The sequence below is a fragment of the Maylandia zebra genome, linkage group LG3, assembly GCF_041146795.1.
Source record: "Maylandia zebra isolate NMK-2024a linkage group LG3, Mzebra_GT3a, whole genome shotgun sequence".
Taxonomy (NCBI): domain Eukaryota; kingdom Metazoa; phylum Chordata; class Actinopteri; order Cichliformes; family Cichlidae; genus Maylandia; species Maylandia zebra.
In genome coordinates, this window is record NC_135169.1 from 28078866 (window position 1) to 28086599 (window position 7734).

Here is a 7734-nt window from a genome sequence, read left to right on the forward strand (position 1 = left end):
ACTCTGCCTCCTGATATCTGACCCACGTTAAACTCATGGACTGAACATACACACACCCACAATGGACAACTGTACCCTCAAACACAATAATAACATGGACTGAACCACCACTCACAACCACTAGCACTTTATATAGCCTCTGTAGAAACTATCTACACCCTCACTTATCTTAACTGCACTACTGTATAGCTCTGTGTAAATAATCATTCTGTACATTCAATAATCTTTAATCCAACAACTGTTTACAACTTGCATAGTTCCCATTTCTGTATAGCTGTATATCTCAGATTCTGTAAAGTTATTTATTTCATATTCTGTATAGTTTTTCATATTTGTATCCTGTTCATATCCTGTACATAGCTTGTACTCACTACAGCCTGTACATACTTATAGTTATAGAATATTCACAACATACTTCATACCGTGTACATTATAACATACCATAATAGACCCATTTCTGTAATATACTTACATATCTATACTATTGCTAATATATATTGTAATATACCTATATCACTAAAGCACTTCTGGATGGATGCAAACTGCATTTCGTTGCCCTGTACCTGTGCAATGACAATAAAGTTGAATTCTATTCTATTCTATTCTATTCTATCCTATACTCATTAAAGTGCTTTATGCAAAATGACCAGACTGTACATAAAGTATTCAAAGCAAAAGTAATGTTCCCCATTGGTGCATGGATCAACGCCACTATCTAATCTATCAAATCATCTGTTTGTGAGTAATGAGCTCAGAAACATGAGTACACATGTTCATTTTAAATTCTGTGTCAGAACAACCGACTCAGCCGTGGGCAAAGATGATAACCAATACAATTCTAAGAGATTATTTATTAGTACAATGATAAAACAAACAAACAAAGGGATAAGACAGTCCAGTGTCCCACTTACAAAAGGGATCAAACACACAATCCAAGGTCAGAGCCGACCACGCCACAAGTCATTTACACTTTACATGTTGACCACTTTAACAGGGATCAGCAGTTGTCCTCCAACACCCACCATCCTGTAAGTGGAAGGCCGGTGATCACGCCGGCCTCAGCAACTCTGCCTTTAGGCTGCAGCATGTAGTAAGCATCTTCGCTCTAAAAAGAACACGGGAGCACAGCTTCAGTTTCTAAAGCCCCAATGACTTGTTGGATATTCCAGTGGCTCATCATCATCTGATGGTTCATCCTCATTCAGTGGCTTAAGAGAGTATGCAAAATAACCATTGTCATTGGGGCTTTGGAAACAATGTCATTTGGAAAGACCAGAACAAAGTGGAGATATCTGGCTGTAATGCACAGTGTAAAACTGGGAGGAACGGTGGTGGAAGGGTGATGGATTGAGCTTGTTTAGGCTGAAAAAGGTCACAAAAGTCTATTTTATGATGTCCAATGAAAGCAAAGTTTTAAAAGTGCGTGCAAGGCTTTGTGTGTTTTCCTAAGGGGTTTCAATCCTTATACAAATACAAAGCAATTTGAATAGAAAATCTTATGCAAACATTAATGCTTGAATAAATATATATATTTCAGGCAAAAGATTTAAGCTACAGCGTCCTTAATTTAACCTATTTGTGTGTAATATCCATGCACATGTTTAGAAATAATTGTCATATTTGTTTTCTTTACTCAGAGTTTGTTAAATATTACAAATTAAGACTTACGGTGTATCACTGTGTCCTGTGCAAATTAATTGACTTCTTTTTTTTTTTTTTTTTTTTACCCCTTTTACTTCTTTTTACCCCCTAATTTACAATGGTTAATATATGGTTTAGTTATTGTACTACTACACAGTGAACTCATCTATGGTGGGAGATTGTTGGATATTCCAGTGGCTCATCCTCATCTGATGGTTCATCCTCATTCAGTGGCTTAAGAGAGTATGCAAATAACCATTGTCATTGGGGCTTTGGAAACAATGTCATTTGGAAAGACCAGAACAAAGTGGAGATATCTGGCTGTAATGCACAGTGTAAAACTGGGAGGAACGGTGGTGGAAGGGTGATGGATTGAGCTTGTTTAGGCTGAAAAAGGTCACAAAAGTCTATTTTATGATGTCCACTGAAAGCAAAGTTTTAAAAGTGCGTGCAAGGCTTTGTGTGTTTTCCTAAGGGGTTTCAATCCTTATACAAATACAAAGCAATTTGAATAGAAAATCTTATGCAAACATTAATGCTTGAATAAATGTACATATTTCAACCAAAAGATTTAAGATACAGCGTCCTTAATTTAACCTACAGTGGGGCAAAAAAGTATTTAGTCAGCCACCGATTGTGCAAGTTCCCCCACTTAAAATGATGACAGAGGTCAGTAATTTGCACCAGAGGTACACTTCAACTGTGAGAGACAGAATGTGAAAAAAAAAATCCATGAATCCACATGGTAGGATTTGTAAAGAATTTATTCGTAAATTAGGGTGGAAAATAAGTATTTGGTCACCTCAAACATGGAAAATCTCTGGCTCTCACAGACCTGTAACGTCTTCTGTAAGAAGCTTTTCTGTCCCCACTCGTTACCTGTATGAATGGCACCTGTTTGAACTCATCATCTGTATAAAAGACACCTGTCCACAGCCTCAAACAGTCAGACTCCAAACTCCGCCATGGCCAGGACCAAAGAGCTTTCGAAGGACACCAGGAAAAGTATTGTAGACCTGCACCAGACTGGGAAGAGTGAATCTACAATAGGCAAGCAGCTTGGTGTGAAAAAATCAACTGTGGGAGCAATCATCAGAAAATGGAAGACATACAAGACCACTGATAATCTCCCTCGATCTGGGGCTCCACGCAAGATCTCATCCCGTGGGGTCAAAATGATCATGAGAACGGTGAGCAAAGATCCCAGAACCACACGGGGGGACCTGGTGAATGACCTGCAGAGAGCTGGGACCAAAGTAACAAAGGTCACCATCAGTAACACACTACAACGGCAGGGAATCAAATCCCGCAGTGCCAGACGTGTTCCGCTGCTGAAGCCAGTGCATGTCCAGGCCCGTCTAAAGTTTGCCAGAGAGCACATGGATGATACAGCAGAGGATTGGGAGAATGTCATGTGGTCAGATGAAACCAAAGTAGAACTTTTTGGTATAAACTCAACTCGTCGTGTTTGGAGGAAGAAGAATACTGAGTTGCATCCCAAGAACACCATACCTACTGTGAAGCATGGGGGTGGAAACATCATGCTATGGGGCTGTTTTTCTGCCAAGGGGACAGGACGACTGATCCGTGTTAAGGACAGAATGAATGGGGCCATGTATCGTGAGATTTTGAGCCAAAACCTCCTTCCATCAGTGAGAACTTTGAAGATGAAACGAGGCTGGGTCTTCCAACATGACAATGATCCAAAACACACCGCCCGGGCAACAAAGGAGTGGCTCCGTAAGAAGCATTTGAAAGTCCTGGAGTGGCCTAGCCAGTCTCCAGACCTCAACCCCATAGAAAATCTGTGGCGGGAGTTGAAAGTCCGTGTTGCTCGGCGACAGCCCCAAAACATCACTGCTCTCGAGAAGATCTGCATGGAGGAATGGGCCAAAATACCAGCTACTGTGTGTGCAAACCTGGTAAAGACCTATAGTAAACGTTTGACCTCTGTTATTGCCAACAAAGGTTATGTTACAAAGTATTGAGTTGTATTTTTGTTATTGACCAAATACACTTATTTGCCACCCTGATTTACAAATAAATTCTTTACAAATCCTACCATGTGGATTCATGGATTTTTTTTTTCACATTCTGTCTCTCACAGTTGACGTGTACCTCTGGTGCAAATTACTGACCTCTGTATTTTTTTTTGGAGAATTTGGCTATAGTCCATTCAACACTGTGCAAATGGCATGTAATCAAAATTTGAAAAAGCCACAAAACGACCCAAGACCACCCAGGGGTTTTAATAAAGTTTGTTGTAGTAGTAGTAGTAGTAGTAGTAGTAGTAGTAGTTGTTGTTGTTGTAGAGGTGGAGGACAACTCTTCAACACACTGAGGGGTCAATAGACAGACCATGTACCATAAAATATTGCTTAATAAACTGGCAAATTACAGCAGGATATTCCTATCCTCGGTCAGAAGGCACAGGTGACTTATATGATGAAAGAGGGGTCCACAGTCATGATCATTTGGGTTCCTTTAATCCAAAAACATCTTCAGAACATTTGTGACCTTTAATCTTCATATGATTAGGTGAATATACACAAATCACAGGGGTTTTATACATCCCTACTTCCTAACAAGGGTTTCTCTACCAAGCATAAAGTTATGTTTTCATTCAGCATCAAATAACTTCTTAGTTTCAGTTTTGTAACAAAACTCAAACATAAGAACTTATAAGAACCCAGTGTGTTCATTTTGGCCATCAAGAATGAAGAGAGAAGAAGATTTTCTAGTCCTTGAGTCATGTTATTTTAACATGAGGCCCATAATACTAACATAATGCTGCCCCCACACTCTCTGCTGTCAGGTGTGCTTCCATCTCACATATCAATGCTGGTAAAACCTACACATACCGGTGTGATGGAGGCAGCATGGTGGTCGCTTTGTGAACGTGTTTCTTCCTGGACAGAAGAAGACTCTCACCCTGTGTGAAGTGGAGGTGTATGCTGCCCCAGCAGGTAGAGCTTTAAGCGACTGGATCTGATCTACTGAAACACATCTGCCTGATACTGATTCATTCCTGTTTCCTTTCAACAATTTAGTCAAACCGCTTCCAAACATGGCCTTAGACAAACAAACAGCACAGTCATCGACTTGGCCCTATACACCTTTTACATCATCCAAAGCTGTTGATGGGTACAAAAATGGAAACTTGGCTGATGTAGGCTGTACCCATACTACAGAAGAGGAAAATCCCTGGTGGAGAGCTGACTTATTAGCTGTCTATAAGGTCAGTGTTGTCACGATCATTAACAGACAAGATAATTTAATTGAAAGGATTCTTGGGGCAGAGATTCGGATCGGCGACTCACTGGATCAAAATGGAAATCAAACCCCGAGGTGAGACATGATTTCTGACAGCAGATAAATGTTTAAACAAATATTAGGTCAAACTGACACATTTCTCTTTGATGTTTCTACAACTCCATCAGGTGTGGCATTATTGAATCATTGGATGGTACACCAACATACACATTCCAGTGTAATGAAATGGAAGGTCGCTACATCAGTGTGATCATACCAGGATCTCAGAAAATTCTGACGCTGTGTGAAGTGGAGGTGTTTGCTTCTCTGCCTGGTATAGTGGTTGTGTTTTAGCGGTATATGTGGAAGCTGTTTGTTTTTATTTTCCCTTTTTTATATTTTTTCTCATATTTATTATTTTACATGGGAATAATTGGACTTAATTCACCTTGCTGACTTTCTAGCTTTTAGTGTTCATTTTCATTTACTTTGGAGCTGAAGGAAACATTACAGTTGAGCCTCTCAAAACATAACAAACTCTCCTAACAAACTTTGCTCTCCAGCACCAGAAGCTGTTACTCCTTCACCAACTCCTCCAACACCTCCTACTGCTCCTCCCACTGTGAGCATGCAGTTTGGTGGCAGGAACGTGATGGTGGTGGGAGAGAGGCTCTGCTGGTCCGATGCTCTGATGTACTGTAGACGTTATTACTGGGACCTGCTCAGCCTTCACAGCCAACAGGAGCAAAGCGAGTTGGAGCAGCTGCTGGGCCTCGTTCCTTTCTCTCTCACAGACCACGTCTGGATGGGACTGCGCAGGTACTGATACAGAAGATGCTTCTAACAACTCAATGAATGAACAGGGAGGACACAGAGTCATCCAGGATTCAAAAGGTCATAGTTCAAGTTTTCTTGTGCAGGTACTCAATTCCACCAAATTAGCCCTGATAGCATACATTATCAAAACACAGATATCAAAAGCACATCAAAATAATTTCACTCCTTACCAGGGCGTCTGTATCCACTAAGGATCCCCAGGCTAGGTCCCCAAGCCTACCTTGGATATGAGCGAGAGAGATATAACTGAAGCCATACCAGCTCGGATGTTGCTTGGATTAACAAGGTCTACATCAGGTGTTAAGGAACCAGGACACCCTGACAAGAAATGTGGCTACTGGACCAAGAAGGCCAAGAAGGCATAGATGGACAAGGGATGGGGACAGGGTGTTGTTGGAATGCTATTATGCAAATAACACCAGCAGAAGGGATTCCATGAAAAGGCTGTGGGACCTATGGAATCATCAATACCCAGCATCCAGACTGACGGTGAAACAACTAATAGCCAAGTATTCCAAAATTCAGAAGAACCAACTGATGATTTACCACTGTCACAACTAGAGATTCATGATGTACAACACAAATCACAGGTCAAGAGAGTCAACTGTACGAGATCAACAGGAACCTTCAGGAATTCAATAGGGATGTGACAAAAACCACTAGAGGCCAACTTCAAGCCAATTACACAAGTCAAGTGTGTTACACAAGTGTGGGACCTACCAAGGAGATGCTCCATCTTCACTGCTGCTCTGCATATAAGATTATTGACAAGACTGACTACGTTTACTGCCTATGGAATGGAGCAATTATCAGCCACCTCCTCTACATGGATGATATCAAGTTGAATGCCAGGAGTAAACAAGACATCAATTTACTGATCCACATCACTAGGATGTACAGCACTGATATTGGACTTTCATTCGCACAGGAGAAGTGTAGTCAGATGGTAACAAAGCGAGGGAAGGTAGAAGTGAGGGGATTGCACTACTATAAGGCATCATTGCAGATTTCAAGGACAGCTACAAGAACCTGGGAATTGCACAGGCAATAGGAACCATGGAGAGGCTGCTAGGAAAGCTGGGACCATCAAATGCCTACAGAGAGTAAGGCAAGTCCTGAAGAGTCAGCTAAATGAGAAGAACAAGATCCAGCGTCAATCAACACCTACACCCTGCTGGTGATTATATACCTTGTTAGGATAGTAAGCTGGGCAAAGAAGGAGATCGAAGCCACTGACATTAAGACAAGCTTCTTACCATTAATGGAGGGTTTCGCCCCAAATCCAGCACCCTGAGACTAAGTGAAAGGAAGGAAGCCGATGACTGGTAAGTGGCAGAACCACTCTTCAGGATGAAACAACATAACATCCATGAGTACATGAGGAAGATGACCACAACTGACTGTGTGCTTAGAGAATACCTCAGACAGCAGAAACCCAAGAAAGAAAAGGAGCAACTAGAAGAACCATCATGGAAGGACAGGCCCGTTCACGGTATGTACTACTGTCAGATAGAAGAAGTGGCTGACATCTAGAAATCCTACCATCGGCTGGACAAAGCTGAACTGAAAGACAGCATAGATGCACTAATCATGGCAGCACAGGAACAAGCTCTGAGCAAAAGATCCTTTGAGGCTGGGGTCTATCACACCAGGCAAGACCCCAGGTGCAGGCTGTGCAAAGATGCGCCTGAGACAATCCAGCACATAACAACAGGGTGCAAGATGTTGGCAGGGAGGACATACATGGAACGCCATAACCGAGTGGCCTGTAGAGCATACAGGAAAATATGTGATAAGAATGGCCATGAGGTCCTGATGTCAAAATGGGGGACTTCTAGATACGTACTGACAAACTGGTGATATTGAACCAACCAGAGATGGTATTTGTGGACAAGCAGAGTAAAACGGCTGTTGCGACAGATGTAGCTATACCAGGTAACTGCAACATCAGGAAGAAAGAACATGAGAAGATCAAGAAGTACCAAGGGCTGAGAGAGGAACTCC